Here is a 16,382-nt window from a genome sequence, read left to right as displayed (position 1 = left end):
CTATGGGCAGCTAATCTTTGACAAAGGAGCTAAGAACATACAGTGGAGAAAGGAAAGTCTCTTCAATAAATGGTGCTGGGAAAACTGGACAGCCACTTGCAAAAGAATGAAAGTAGACCATCTTCTTTCGCCATACACAAAAATTAACTCAAAATGGATCAAAGACCTGAAGGTGAGACCTGAAACTATAAAACTCCTGGAGAAAAATATAGGCAGTACACTACTTGCCATCAGCCATAAAGGGATCTTCTTGAATTCCACGTCTACTCAGACAAGGGAAACAAAAGAAAAAATAAACAAGTGGGACTTCATCAGATTAAAGAGTTTCTACAAGGCAAATGAAACCAGGATCAAAATGAATAGGGAACCCACCAGGTGGGAAAAAATATTTGCAAACCATATATCTGACAAGGGGTTAATCTCCATAATACATAAAGAACTCACACAACTGAATAACAAAAAAACAAACAACCCAATCAAAAAATGGGCAGAGGAAATGAACAGACACTTCTGCAAAGAAGATATACAGATGGCCAATAGGCACATGAAAAGATGCTCAACATCACTAGTCATCAGAGAAATGCAAATCAAAACCACACTAAGATATCACCTTACACCCGTCAGAATGGCTATAATCACCAAGACAAAAAGCAACAAATGCTGGAGAGGCTGTGGAGAAATGGGAACCCTAATCCACTGCTGGTGGGAATGCAAACTGGTGCAGCCTCTGTGGAAAACATTATGGAGATTCCTCAAAAAATTAAAAATAGAAATACCTTATGATCCAGCTATCCCACTACTGGGTATCTACCCAACGAACCTGAAATCAACAACCGAAAGAGGCTTATGCACCCCTATGTTCATCACAGCATTATTCACTATAGCCAAGACATGGAAGCAACACAAGTGTCCCTCAACTGATGAATAGATAAAGAAGATGTGGTATATATATACCACGGAATACTACTCAGCCATAAAGACAGACAAAATCATCCCATTTGCAACAACATTGATGGACCTGGAGGGTATTATGTTAAGTGAAATAAGCCAGAAAGAGAAAGACAAACAGGGCATGATTTCACTCATATGTGGAAGATAAACCAACACACTCATAGATAGAACTGTTTGGTGGTTACCAGGGGCTAGGGGGGTGGGGGGTGGGCACAAGGGTTGGAGGGATGCACTTATATGGTGACTGATAAACAATAATGTACAACAAAAATTTCACAATAAAAAAATAATAATAAAAAAATGTAAAACCATTTTTGGGGATGAGGGAGGGGAGGAGAACTGACCAAATTTGGCCCAAGGGACAAAGCAGTTTATCAACTCCTGCTCTAGAGCACACAGGAGCAGCATTAAATAGTCTGTTAGGTTGATTAATTGAAGCCTAGACTCAATAGTGGCCTAGTCAATGAAGCTGAAACGCTCACTTTTCCCAGGTTTACTGAAGCAGGAGTTAAAAGGTTAGAGAGACAGGATTGCTAGATTAATCTACTCTATTCACTCTGCTCAGCCATACCCTAACTCACACTCCTGGGCAGCTCTAAACACCATCATGGTTCTGATAACTGGATACTGAGACTGTGCCCTGTCACTTGGGCAGGTTACTTGCCCAAGGCAGAGAAGGCAGTCATGTGTGACTGATACCACGGTTGCTGCTACACAATGAGAGCAAGGAGGACTATTTCAGGAACTCAGAGGATTCACTGGGGCACCTCTTAAAACCTCTTTTTCCAGTATCTTGGTCAACAGACAACAAAGACAGGACCATCAAGCACTCAGATCCCACAGAATGAATATCCCCACCAAACTAAAAACAACTCATCCAGTCCAGTGCTAGCATAAACCAACATGATATAGGTAGATAGAGAAGGTAACCATTATTAATTTAGGCTTCATTACCACTTGCAGAAGAGAGAGGCCCATGGCTAGTAGCTGTTTTATATTATTTCTTTTCTCCCCTTCTCCTCCTCCACCATGTATGAAGGGCAAAGGTGGTGGCTAATGTTTTAAGTTGCAGGTGAAAAAAAATGACTGATTTGACATCACCGTCCCCCCTCATGATATGTTTAACAATGATACGACATTAATAATGAAAACAGAAAAACATACGACAGTACAAATAGCACAAAATAAGTAGATTTAATCCCAAATATATCAGAAATTACATTATATGTCCATGGATCAAATCCTCTAAATAAGCAGATTATGAGACATACTTAGAACATAGAGATAGAGAAAGGTTTAAAGGACAAAAAGAAAGAAATAAACCATAAAAATATCAGCCAAAAGAAAGCTGGTATAGATACATTAATATCAAAACAAGAACTTTAAGACAAAAGCAATATAAAAGAGGGTCATATCATAATAATAAAAGGTTCAATCCAACAGGAAGATATACCAATATCAAACTGCATTCATCTAAGAACATAATTTAAAAATACAAAATTCCCAAATTGACATTTATAGTCCCCTAATTGACAGAAATACAAGGAAAATATACGAATGCAAAATCATAACAGAGAGATCTGGACACACCCCTCTCAGCGACTGAAAGAACCAGACAAAACAAACAAAAAAACTCCACTTATTATACAGAATATCTGAACAATTAATTTTAAACTTAACATAATGGATAGATATACAACATTATCCCAACAATTGCAAAACACATTCTTTTCAAGCACACACAGAACATTTATAAAAATGCCCCTAAACACAGGACCTAAAGCAAGTCTCCACAAACATCCAAGGAATGATACCACAGAGTATGTTCTTTGATCACAATGCAATTATACTAGAAATGAATAACCCCCAAAACTCTATGTGGAAAATACCCAGATGTTTGGAAATTAAGAAAATCTACTCCAGGGCCGGCCCCGTGGCTTAGCGGTTGGGTACTCGCGCTCCGCTACTGGCAGCCCAGGTTCGGATCCCGGGCGCGCACCAGCGCACTGCTTGTCTGGCCATGCTGGGGCCGCGTCCCACATGCAGCAACTAGGAGGATGTGCAGCTACGACACGCAGCTATCTACTGGGGCTTTGGGGGAAAAATAAATAAATAAAATTAAAAAGAAAATCTATTCCACATAACCCATAAGAAATCACACTTAAAAAAAACACAAGGTGGGTGAACTTGTCCTACCAGATGTCAACACTTACCATAAAACCACAGTAATGTGTGATATTGGTTTAGGGATAGACAAATAGACCAATGGAACAGACTAATGACACAAAATTGAGTGCCCAGAAATCAGATTCATGTATATATAGTCAATTGGTTTATAACAGTGCTACAGCTAGGAAAATAGATTTTTAAAGAAATAGTGCTGGGACAACTGGATATCATTCGGGGAAAAAAGTGAAATTGGATTCCTACCTCATACCATATACCAAAGTCTATGCCAAATGGATTGATTAAAGACATAAAATGTGAAACGTGAAACACAACTTAGAACAGATGAGTATCCACAGATTAGGTAAAAAAAAAAAAAAAAAAAAAAAGAAATCCCACAAATCAATAAACAGCCAACCAAAGAAAAAAATGGACAAAGACAATGGCAAAGGCAACGACGACCAAGAAGAAAAGCGCGATGGACAACCACCACAATGGCTAAAATTTAAAAGTTTGGACACACAGTGTTGATGAGAATGTGGGGTAATGTGCAGCTGATGGCAATATTAATTGCTCAAACACTTTGGAGTACAGGCCAGAAGAGCAACCAATCCACAATGAAATAGATGCATGAAGAATCCTAAAAGGAACCTTGAGGCTAGTGGGGGAGGGATAGGGAACCTCTGGACCTGACATTTGAATATGGGTATTAATGCCAGGCATGTGACACTTGGGGGAAAAAACACCCTAGCATCTTAGAAAACTAGGCAAAAGAAAAGTGAGGCAATTATTAACTCCAGGAAAAAAGAAAAGGGGGATATAGTTTCAGAAGAATACTTAGCTCAGCAACAAACAATATTTACACAGTTATAACAACACTCACTATTGGCTTAACCAATAACTGAAATATAACTCTACTAAGGGGATATAGGAGAGAAAGCAGAAGAGCTAAATTCTAAACTACAGAGGAAGAAAGTCAGTAACGTCTGAAATTGATAAATCAAAATACAGCAGTTATTGCATAGCACCAAAAATATGGAGCTAGACACTAAGAGAAACAACTAGAAAAGTGAAAGTGGTAGTTCTGGAGAAAGGTACTAGGAGATGGGGAAAGGTGAGGAGTGGAATATTTGTCACTGTAAGGTTTTTAGTGCAATTTGACTTTAATAAGAATGTACATGTACTACTTTGAAAATTTTAATAAATTTCTCCACTCATTGCATTTCTGTCAATTTATCCTGGCATTCAAGAGATGTGCTTTATTAGCATATAAAGGTTTTAGCCATTTTTAAAATTTAGAGTACATGTAAAATATATTTTAAAATCTCACTAAAATAGAAGTTCTGAAAATTATTTACCCCATTGACTCAACAGGTCAAAGAAAATGAGAACATAAAAATAAATCTAGAAATGCACGAGAACATAATTCAATATTTAAAAAACTTTAATTCATAGGAATACTATCCAGAGAGAGATTTTTATTGGGCTACTAAACATCTGAAACTCATCCCCAACTCTTCTCTTAAACTTCATATCCAATCAATCCATCATTAACAAAGCCTGTCTACCTTCAAAACACATCCAAAATCTGACCACCTAACATCTCTACCACTACCCACACTGGTCCAAGCCACCATTATCCTTCACCTGGAGTTTTGTAATAGCGTCCTAATTGGTGACTCTGCCTTCAGCCTTGTCCCTCCTACCTCTCCCCTTCAGCTTCTTCTCAACAAAACATCCAAGGTGATCCTTTTAAAATTTAAGTCAGGCTCTGTTATTTCTCTGCTCAAAACCCTCCAGTGACTTCCCATCTCAATGAGAGGAAAAGCAAAGGCTCGATGTTAACTATTAACTACGTCCTAGTTTTGCCTCTGCTCATTCTGCTCCAGTTATTTGGCCCCCTTGCTATTCCTTGAATGCATTAAGCCTATGCTCATCTGAGGCTAAAAAGTGTTCCAGGCAGAGGGAAAAGCTCTGCTTTCAAAGAACTGACCATCTTTTTGTTCCAGAATGCAGCAAAAGATAAGTTACCCAAAATAATACAAAATGTGTTTTGATATCAAAATTAGTGTGCACGTGTACAATGTGCACAAGCACACACACACACTCCTAATCTCATATACAAAGAGATATGAAAAGCCTAAATTAAAACAAATTAGCATTTTTAAGAGAACATAAGCATAGCTAAATGATCTACCACCACCAAGTAAAATTGATAAAAGGAACACAGATGATTGAATTTTAGAAATTCTATTAATATATGACATCAACCAGTCAGACAAAAACAATTACCCTATCAGCTCAATGTAACTACCCCCCCACCAAAAAAAACACTTCTTAAAATTAAACACCCTTTTTTCTACACAGCCATAGGACTATTTTACCCAATCTGCTCTTGGTATATCAAACATCATTGGAAACTTCTAGCCATTTCAAGGTGCAGTTAATTCCATCAGAAGATTTCAGCTCAGTACACTTCTCAATTCCAAAATAATTTACTAAAGGACTGTTTCCCCAAGCAATTACAAAAGCCTCTTCAGTTCCATAAAACATTGGCGCAAATTCAGAAGGCCGTCTAACCAGCTGGGAAAGATTTCACTTCTGAGACAACAGAATAACTTTTCACCAAAAGTCAGCTTGAACCTGGCACAAAGCGAAGACTGCAAGGTCTACCAAAACCATCAGACTTCTTACACTGAAGACCTTCAATCCGCACAGATCCAGTCTTAAAGGCCCTCATATTGGTTATCTTTTCCCTTATCATCTTTCTCCTGACTCTCCTTCCACTGCTGATCTCCCTCTTTCTTAACTCTTTCCACTGGGGCCCACATGAATCTTTTCCCAGTGAAAATAAGCTTCCTGCCTTCAATCTCTTCACATAATGCAAAGTCTACTGCCTAGCTTTAATTGAAAAATGGTTCTCTCCAAACTATCCCTTTTTCTCTACAGCTCTCCAGCAGTGGGCTAAATGGGAGCCCCCAAAAAGTACATCCTCATCCTAATCCCTGGAACCTGTGAATGTGACTTTATTTGGAAAAAAGGTCTTTGCAGACGTAATTACGTTAAGGACCTTGAAATGAGATCATCCTGGATTACCCGGGTGGGCCCTAAATTCAATGACAAGTATCCTTATAAGAGACACACAGAGGGAGACAGACACAGAAAGGAGAAAATAATGTGAAAACAGAAGCAAAGACTGGAGTAATATGGTCACAAGCCCAAGAATGCAAAGGCAGCCACCAGAAGCCGGAAGAGGCAAGGAACAAATTCTTCCCTAGAGCCTATGGAGGGAGTATGCCCATGCATACACCTTGATTTCTGACTTTTGGTCTCCGGAACTGTGAGAAAATAAATTTTTGTTGTTTTAAGTCATCAAGTTTGTGGTAATTTGTTACGGCAGACATAGGAACTGATATACCTCCTAAGCAGGTTATATCACACGAAGGGACCTACAGTGTTCCCAGCACAGCAATTTTTCATCTCTTAAACAAAATTCTTTTCTTTTAAGGTTTATGCCATTCTGCTCTTATATCCTCTATTTTCCCTCATTGTTATCTACTGACTACCAAAAACTCTTCAATCATAGTTTTCTTCCCAAACCAAACTATTACCATCGTCATAGGCTATAAAGTTCACACGAATGACCCTTAATCTCCTTAACTCCAATAACCTACCAATTTTTTTGTGTGTGTGTGTGAGGAAGATCAGCCCTGAGCTAACATCCATGCCAATCCTCCTCTTTTTGTTGAGGAAGACTGGCCCTGGGCTAACATCCATGCCTATCTTCCTCCACTTTATGTGGGTGCTGCCACAGCATGGCCTGACAAGCGGTGCATAAGTGCACACCCGGGATCCGAACCCGGGCCGCCAGCAGCGGAGATCGCACACTTAACCACTACGCCACGGGGCCAGCCCAGAGCCTACCAATTCTTATTCCACTTCAACTGCACAATCCTTTTGCCGCATCCAAGACAGAAGAGAAATATTTAGTGAAAATCTGAGTCTGGTGGTTTGTCAAGTTCATAATCCCTTTCTGGTGCTTTAAAAAAAAAAAAAGCCTTAGGGAGTTCACAAATAGTTACATTCTGAACCTCCTAACCCTGCATGCTCCCCATAACCGATTAGATAAGGGTGGTTCCTGACCCAAGAGTAGCCAACACATAGTGACTATAATGCAAAGTTTCCCAACCTCGCCACTATTAACATTTTGGACCAGATAAATTCTTTGTTGTGGGAGAGCTGCCCTGTGCATGGAGGATGTTTAGCCACAGCATTCCTGGCCTCTACCCACTAGATACCAGTAGCGTCCCACCTTCAGTTCTGACAATCAAATATATCCAGACAATGCCAAATGTCCCCTGGGAGGCAAAATTACCACTAGTTGAGCATTTGGCCTTCCTTTTAATTCCCCTAGCTAGGGAAATTACAACAAGGTAAACCAAATGCTAGAGCTGCACTATTCTCAGCAACCTTCTGAGTCCTGAAATACGTTCAGGTTTGTGTAAGGCCTGGTTTGTTGTTTTCAGCAAAGCCCAGTGTTTGGTGATTCCTATTCTTTTCTTCCACAGGATCTGGCTCTATAAATCGAGTCGTCTCTTCCTTATTTCTCTGTATCCTGCCAATTCATTCACCCACTATTTAAGGTAATCCAAGTGTTTCTCAAATTCAAAATGCCCAATAAATACCTAGAGATTAAAAAACATTTTAAGGAACATAAAGTTTAAACTAATTAATACTAACCAAAAAACATATGTCACAACTGAGGCGACACTAGACCATTAACAGAGAGTGCAACAGAAAACACACATGATAACACAAGGTATTGCCCCTAATAAATTTCTCTAAACATTCAAAGATTAAATCTCTCTATTTACAAATGGCTCCAAAATATAAGTGGGTGACATGCTCATCAACTCATTTTAAGTGTCCAATATGGCTGGGCATCTAAAACTTAAGAACAAAGCTAAAAAGAAAACTATAAGCCCCAAGTCAATAACATTTTAGCAACAAGATAGCCACTATCACCAAGTAAAGTTTATTCTAAGAAGAGGAGAAACATCACCATAAAAACTGTTTTCAGAATTAATCATTTTAATAGAAAAAACAAATTGTAAAATTCTTGTAATTTTCTCAGTAGATTGATAATAGGTATTTAGTAAAAGTCAACATTAGTTAAAACTCTGAAAAAGCTAGACATGGACAATTTCTTTAATTTTTTAAATTCTCTTCCTCCACTGGCCTTTTATAAATTAACATTCCTCGTGGTTTTGTCTTCTCATCACAAAAGACACTCACTGGATAATTTCATCTATATTCATACTTTTAATTACTACCTATAAACTGTTTACATACAATGAATATCCCCAACACAAATCTCCACCCCTAGTGCTCTCAGATACCCGACAGCCTACTGGACATCTCCATTCTGATGTCTTAAAGGCACCTTAAACTCAACTGTCAAACACTCAACTCATTCCACTATGTCCATCCTCCACAATTTATTACACTACCATACACCCATATCAAAAGAATAAAGCCCCCCGCCCAAAAAAGTCAATGTATACATATGACAGCAATGACGACAACAGCAGCATTTATATTAGCAAAAAATATACATAAAAGAGCCCAAATGCCCAAAAGAGAAAAAATAAAATGCCAAGATAGATTTTTGATAGTCATCAGAAATGAGGTACATAAACTGCACAAATATAATTTTGTAATAAAAATATAAATTAATGTGTCATACATGTGTGTGCTAACATATTAAACACACTAAAAGAATACACACTAAAATGTAAACAGTGGTTAACCCTAGCGTCGTAAAAGATGGAGATGAAAGGGTATACAAAGAATGAAAGAATACCTGCACATTTTACTTATATGTTTATGCACTGTTTGAACCTTTCACATCAAAAATGAATATACTGGGGCCGGCCCAGGGGTGTAGTGGTTAAGTTCAAGCACTCTGCTTCAGCAGCCCATGGTTCGCCAGTTCGGATCCAGGGTGCGGACCTACTCACTGCTCATCAAGCCATGCTAAGGCAGCGTCCCACATAGAGCAACTAGAAGGATGTACAGCTATGACATGCAACTATCTACCGGGGCTTTGGGGAGAAAAAAGCAAAAAAGGAGGAAGACTGGCAACAGATGTTAGCTCAGGGTCAATCTTCCTCAAAAAATAAAAAAGAAAGAAAGAAAATACTTACCAGTTGTGAAATAAAAAACTATATACTGTTTATACACTGAGAAAGCTCAAAAGTGAATGTCAATACTAATACACAAATGTTCATAGCAGCATTATTCATAATAGCCAAAAAATGGACACAACCCAAATGTCCATCAACTGATGAATGGATAAACAAAATGTGGTATATACATAAAATGGATGCAATACTGTGATTTATAAAAAATAACATATTTGGTCATTCAGATGACCAAAATACATTGCTCATATACATTTGGTCTCCTTCTACAGTTCCTGGCTCACAGTTCCACAATTGGAGGAATTGGAACTTGGAATTTCAATTTCCTAAGTGATGAGAGCCATAAAGATGCCTTCTGCTATGTTAACAAAGTGACTTTTGGAACTCATCCAAGGGTTGGGGCTGGTTGCCAGGTGAAGCAGCCACGTGATCCGAGGATTGGAACTTTCAGTTCCACCCCTGATCTCCCCAGTGGCGGGGCGGGGGGGGGGGGGGCAGGCCTTGAAGTTGAATCAATAGAGAATAGCCAATGACTTAGTCAATCGTGACTACTAATGAAGCCTCCATAAAAACCCAAAAGGACAGCATGTCAGCCCTTTTTTTCAGAGAGTTTCCACATCAGGGAACCAGAACACTTCCATGTGCCATCGTGCAGGGCCCCAAGCTCCACGAGGACAGAAGCTCCTTTGTTCAGCACCTCGTCCTATGTATCTCTTCACCTGGCTGTTGATTCGTATCCTTTACTATCCTTTGTAACAAACTGGTAATCTAGTCAGTAAACGGTTTCGAGTCCTGTAAACCATTCTAGCAAATTAATCAAACCGAAGGAGGGGGTCATGGGAACCTGCCATTTGTAGCCAACAGGTCACAAGTACCTGGGCTTGTGACTGGCCTCTGAAGTGGAGAGCAGTCTTGTGGGAATGAGCCCTTTACCTATGGAATCAGATTCTATCTTCAGATAAATAGTAACAGAATTCAGATGAATTCTCAGACACCCTGCTGGTGTCTGAGAACCGCTTGTTGGTATGGGGAAGTCTCCATACACACGTTGGAACTGGGTCCAGGAACCCTTTGCAATGGAAGATTATATTTAGCCATAGATAGGAATGAAGTACTGATATATTTTTTAAAGGATGAACCTTAAAAACATTATGCTAAGTAAAAAAAGACAGTCACAAAAGGCCACATGTATAATTCCATGAAATGTCCAGAAGAGACAAATCCAAAAAAAACAGAAAGTAGATCGGTGGTAGTAATGCACTGGGGAGGAAAGGAAATTAGGAGTGACATATTAGTACAGGTATGGGGCTTCTTTTTGGGGTGATGAAAATATGCTAAAATTAGACATTGGTAGTGGTTGCACAATTCTGTGAATATACTAAAAACCACTAAGTTGTATGCTTTAAGGGTAGATTACATCTCCATAAAGTTATTACCAAAAAAGTGAATCTGAAATGATACAGATTTTAATATGCATCACATTTTTAAAATAAGCCTAATTTGTCTTCCGAAAATTATTAACTATTGTTTTTGAAGAAAAATTTCACTTAGTAACTCAGTGACAACAAACTTTCAAACACTAGTTGAACTGATTTAACAAAATAAAACAGTAAATTTCAAATTTTCATGTTAACAAGATTATCTTCTTAAAAACTAGCAGGATTTTTTTTATCTAACAACTCAACTTTCTGATGGGCTAAAATAGTCTAAAACTATATATGTTAAACATATACAGGGCCGGCCCCATGGCTTAGTGGTTAAGTGCTCGCGCTCCGCTACTGGCGGGCCGGGTTCGGATTCCGGGCACGCACCAACGCACCGCTTCTCCAGCCATGCTGAGGCCGCATCCCACATACAGCAACTAGAAGGATGTGCAACTATGATCTAGGGCTTTGGGGAAAATAAATAAATAAATAAATAAAGATTTATTAAAAAAAAACACATATACAGAGATAGATGCTGAAGACAGGCATATTCCCTATCCTTAAATATCTTACAGAGAAATTATCTAAGAAGTGTATGTTCTCTGGGCCGGCCTGGTGGCGCAAGCGGTTACGTGTGCGTGCTCCGCTGCAGCGGCCCGGGGTTCGCCGGTTCAGATCCCAGGCGCACACAGCCGTGCCACTTGTTAAGCCATGCTGTGGCGGCATCCCATATAAAGTAGAGGAAGATGGGCACAGATGTTAGCCCAGGGCCTGGCCAGTCTTCCTCAGCAAAAAAGAGGAGGATTGGCATCAGATGTTAGCTCAGGGCTGGTCCTCCTCAAAACAACACAAACAAAAAAAGTATATGTTCTCTAAAATGGAACTATACCTGCATTATTAAGAATATAGGGGCAGGCCCCGTGGTGGAGTGGTTCAAGTTCAGCGCATTCCGCTTCGGAGGCCCAGGTTCACGGGTTTGGACCTACACCACTCACAAGCCACACTGTGGTGGCGACCCACATATAAAGTAGAGGAAGACTGGCACAGATGTTAGCTCAGGGCTAATCTTCCACAAGCAAAAAAAAAAAAAAAAAAGAATGTCAGAAAGACTGTACTATCTGTATAGAAAAAATTAAGTTGTTATATTAGTCTTTCTCTTAACCATCAATAAAGATGACACAATATAAACATTTCCTAATATAAAGTCCTTAGAAAAGCTCCTGGAACATCATAGGCACTCATTAAGTATTAGCTATAATAATAATTAGCCATAATAATATCACTGATACAATAATATTTTTGATGAAAAGAGCATAAAAAAGAAAATGTTTACCTTAGTTTTCCTGGTTTCACTTAACTACTTGACAACTCCATTTCCATATTATAATTATCACTTTCAGCTTCAATAACTACATTAATTCTAAACTATTCTATTATTTACGTTAAAGCAGTAGTTCCCAAAATGTGGTATGGCAACCGTGGGCATTCCAGAGACCCTTTCAGGGGGTTTGTGAGATCAAAATCATAAGTGAGTAAAAAGATCAAAATGCAAATAGATCAATGAACTTTAGTGCAACATTGTACAAAAAGTATACAGACATGGCTTCAGATTCTACTCTGCAACTAACCTTTAAGAAATTACCACTTGTTGGGGCCAGCCCGGTGGCGCAAGCGGTTAAGTGTGTGCGCTCCGCTGACGCGGCCCAGGGTTCACCAGTTCGGATCCCGGGCGCGCACCGACGCACCACTTGTCAAGCCATGCTGTGGCAGCGTCCCACATAAAGTGGAGGAAGATGGGCATGGATGTTAGCCCAGGGCCAGTCTTCCTCAGCAAAAAAGAGGAGGATTGGCAGATGTTAGCTCAGAGCCGATCTTCCTCACAAAAAAAAAAAGAAAGAAAGAAATTACCATTTGTTGAGGTTTGTTGTAGCATCAGAGAAGAATATCACAATTATCTCAAAAGGTTACTAAAGTACTCCTCCCAACATAATCCCAAGATTATACTTTAACCAGAACAATATATAACAACAGACTGAATGCAGACACTGATAGAAGAATCCAGCTGTCTTCTATTAGGCCAAACATCAAAGAGATTTACAGGGGCTGGCCCAGTGGCATAGTGGTTAAGTTTGCACTCCGCTTCAGCAGCCCGACATTCACAGATTCGGATCCCAGGCAAGGACCGACACACCACTCATCAAGCCATGCTGTGGTGGTGTCCCACATACAAAATAGAGGAAGATGGGCACAGATGTTAGCTCAGGGCCAATCTTCCTCAGCAAAAAGAGGAAGATTGGCAATGGATGTTAACTTATGGCCAAGCTTCCTCACGAAAAAAATAAATAAGAGATTTACAAAAATGTAAAACAGTTGCCATTCTTTCACTGATTTTTTTTGTTTTAGAAAACAGTAAAAAATGTTACTTACATTAACTTGTAGTTTCTTAGCTTTTTTTTTTTTTTTTGCTGCAGAAGAGTCACCCTGAGCTAACATCTGTTGCCAATCTTCCTCTTTTTTTTTGCTTGAGGAAGATTAGCCCTGAGCTAACAATCTGTGCCAATCTTCCTCTATTTTGTATGTGGGTCACCACCACAGCATGACTGATGAGTGGTGTAGGTCCGCACCCAGGATCTAAAGCCGCAAACCCAGGCCGCTGAAGCGGAACTCGCTGAACTTAACCACTACGCCACAGGGCCGGCCCCAGTTTATTAGTTATTTTTAATGAATTAATAAATATATTTAAATTAATTTCAAATACAGTAACTATCAATAGATATAAGCCATATAAAAAAAAGCTATTTGGAGTCCCACATAATTTTTAAGAGTGTAAAGGGATCCTGACCAAAAAGTTTGGGAACCACTACATGAAAGTAATACTTAATACCCCATTTTTATTTATACTCAGAGTTGTTTTCTCTGTGAATCTCACATATGCAGCCATAAATGTTTAAAGTAAGCCAAAGATAGTAGAGGACATGAATCTTGCTTTCTTCAGATGTAGTGCAATGAAATTAAGTGTAAGAGATAGCCCCCTCAAAAAAGAAAAGACAGGATTTTCAGGTTAGCGGAATGACATATTTGCCAAAAGCAACTACAGTAGCATAATATAGCTGTAATACAAAACTTATGCAGAAATAGAGCCAAAGAATTTTCACTGTGCCAAGAAAAAAAGATGCACAGAAAAACATAAAAGTCTGGGCTTCCAAAAGGTTAACTACCCTTAAGTGAATTACCTATGATAACAATTTTACTGGAGTTACACAACTACCATCTAAATTTCTGATCACATTCAGTAGAGGTTATTCAAAGAACTCTATGTGTAATATAAATCCGTTAATAAAAGTCATGAAAAAATATTTAACTATTAAAAAAATCCATTATTTTGAATTGTATAATGCTAGTCACTCTCATTATTAGAATACACACAATCAGCTTTGTGCTGTAACGAATTACCAAGCTAAATAAGGCCATCCAGCAGAGGGGGTCAATGGCATTCATTAATTAGGTTCCTTTCTCAGTTCTTCTGGGAGCATAACATGGATTTTGGGGAGGTGGGTAACTTATCAATTTAAATGCCTAGCACAAAACCTGTATGGGGCTGATGTTAAAAAAATTACTTGTTCACTACAGAATTATAATACTGATCAATAAGAAATGATAGCATATTTTCCTCAGCCAGGAATGAATAAGGGGGACAGAAGCTCATAAGCCAGTGCAAGTTCTGTTCTAAGAAGAGTACTTTCAAAGTCACACATATGACCTAAGGGGCATATACTGCATTCTGCCTAAAAGGAGGAAGTGTCTCTGTTAGTTTTCTCATTTCCTCACATGCCCTAGCCCTGAATTTGCAGCTTCCAAATTAAGCACTTTTTAAGCACTTTTCACGCTACCCTCACATCTAATTCCATGGTGAGAATTTTTTAACTTTTTCAAATTAAAAAAGTTCCATTGGTGCTGGTGCCCCATGCAAAGCAGAAACTAAGGACCTAATCAGAAGAGAGGCTGAATACAGCATAGTTATCTGAAACCAGAATGTTTTAAACTGAAATCCGTGTTTTACTCAGTTTTTTAAAAACTAATGTTTAGGTAGGGAAAAAACAAAACCCACACAACATCCTACTATTCCACTGAGTAGCATTCACTTATTGGTTTCTGCAAAGACTATTAACTGAAATATCATTCGATGATACTATTGAAATACTTTGTGCTGCAGTTAATCCATTTCAACTATCCAAAGGCTACAGAAAACAAGGTTCACAGCACTTCTCAAATCTCAACGATTTAACTCCTTCCTCCTTCCCTGCTGCGCCCTCCTCTCTCGGAAAACACCGTACCTGCTCGGTTTTCAGAACTTAACATTGAGGGGTGGGGGAGGGGAAGGTTGGGGGTGTGGGGGTGGGAGAGTTCTCTAATTTTTGGACTTGCTATCCCATTCTGCCTGAGTAAAACAAACCCCTGTAGTAAAAGAACCTTATGAATAGTGATGAAAATCGAGGACCAATTTCCTTCTGCTCGCTTCTCTCTATCTCTATAAACTTCACTACGGCCCTCAATACACCCATTTCTACGCCAGAGCAGCCCTACCTGTGCCCAGACGCCCCCTGCCCAACTCGAACTGCTCTATGAGCTTGGAGCCGGGCCACTGCTCCCCTCCCAGGCTAAAGACTGAGGAACCAAGATGCCCATCTCCCGCCGCGCAGACTGCAGAGGCCTGAGGGTTCAGGCCGGGTCAGCGAGGGGCGGCGGGGGCAGGGGAGCAAGCCGCAGGGACGGCAGCTCCGCGCCGGCTGGTGGGGCTGGCTCCGGGGAGACGCCGGGAGAGAGGGACGCCGGGGGCGGGGACAAGGCCCGGGCTACCTGCGGGCCGCCGCCCTCACCGCCCCAGTAGTCGCAACGGCTGCAAGCGACCGCCGCGCTCTGTGAACCCTCGCGGCCGCCTAGGGAGCCCCGGCCTGCGCCTGTCCGCGGTCACGGCCCCTTCACTACCTCTGACCGCCCGGCAAGTAGCAGCAGGTGATGCGACGACTGGGCAGCCGAGACGCGCAGGCTGGTCGCCTCCCACCCCTCCCAGGGGCGCCAGGAGCCCGGACCAAAGAAGTGGGAAGAGGCGTGCGAGACAACGCGACACAGAAGGGGGACAGGGAGGGGGAGAACCCTCCGGCTCTCCGGAGGGGCTGGAGAAAGGGAGGCGAGGACGCAGGCGGCGCGACAGCACGCGGTGGGGACGGTCGGGACGCTCGCGTACCTTCCTCACTCCCGGCTGAGGGTCCAACGCGAGCCAGCAGATCGCCTCACATCCGGGTATCAAGAGACACTCAGCCGCTTCTGCCGCGACCGCCGCCTCTCCCGCGGCGCAGAAACGCCGAACTTCCGGCGACGACGGCGACGCCTCGCCGGTCAGATGGGAGTTACCTGCGACCGTCTTGGGCGCGCTTGCGCAACGTTCCTCTTCAGCCCTAACCGGCTCAGCTGACGTACCCAGAAGACGAAGATGGCCGCCACGCTCGCTGCGTGTCACTCCGTTTTTCACCCCGGCCGGGACGGCTGGGCGTCGGGGAACAGGGAGCCTGCGTCCATCCTCGGCGCAGGCGCGGTGGGAGGCCTCGCGTGCGCTCACCGCGGGTGGGCTGCTCGCGGG

The 16,382-nt window shown here is 41.1% G+C and overlaps 1 protein-coding gene across 4 annotated transcripts in view; it reads right to left on the bottom strand.

Moving 5' to 3' along the window:
• The window catches only part of ESCO1 (establishment of sister chromatid cohesion N-acetyltransferase 1), a 77,855-nt gene extending 61,782 nt beyond the window's left edge, over positions 1–16,073 (bottom strand). For 3 of the 4 annotated variants that reach the window (XR_009222395.1, XM_058556827.1, XM_058556830.1), the window contains exon 1: positions 15,990–16,073. The gene's annotated coding sequence lies outside the window, so the exon portion shown is untranslated. Of the gene's footprint in view, positions 1–15,730; positions 15,896–15,989 lie in introns of those variants that run through there. The other variant, XM_058556828.1, reaches the window with a different exon arrangement.
• Positions 16,074–16,382: the final 309 nt, after the last annotated feature.

This window comes from Diceros bicornis, chromosome 16, assembly GCF_020826845.1.
Source record: "Diceros bicornis minor isolate mBicDic1 chromosome 16, mDicBic1.mat.cur, whole genome shotgun sequence".
In the NCBI taxonomy this organism is placed as follows: Eukaryota; Metazoa; Chordata; class Mammalia; order Perissodactyla; family Rhinocerotidae; genus Diceros; species Diceros bicornis.
This window is presented reverse-complemented; position numbering and strand designations above follow the sequence as displayed.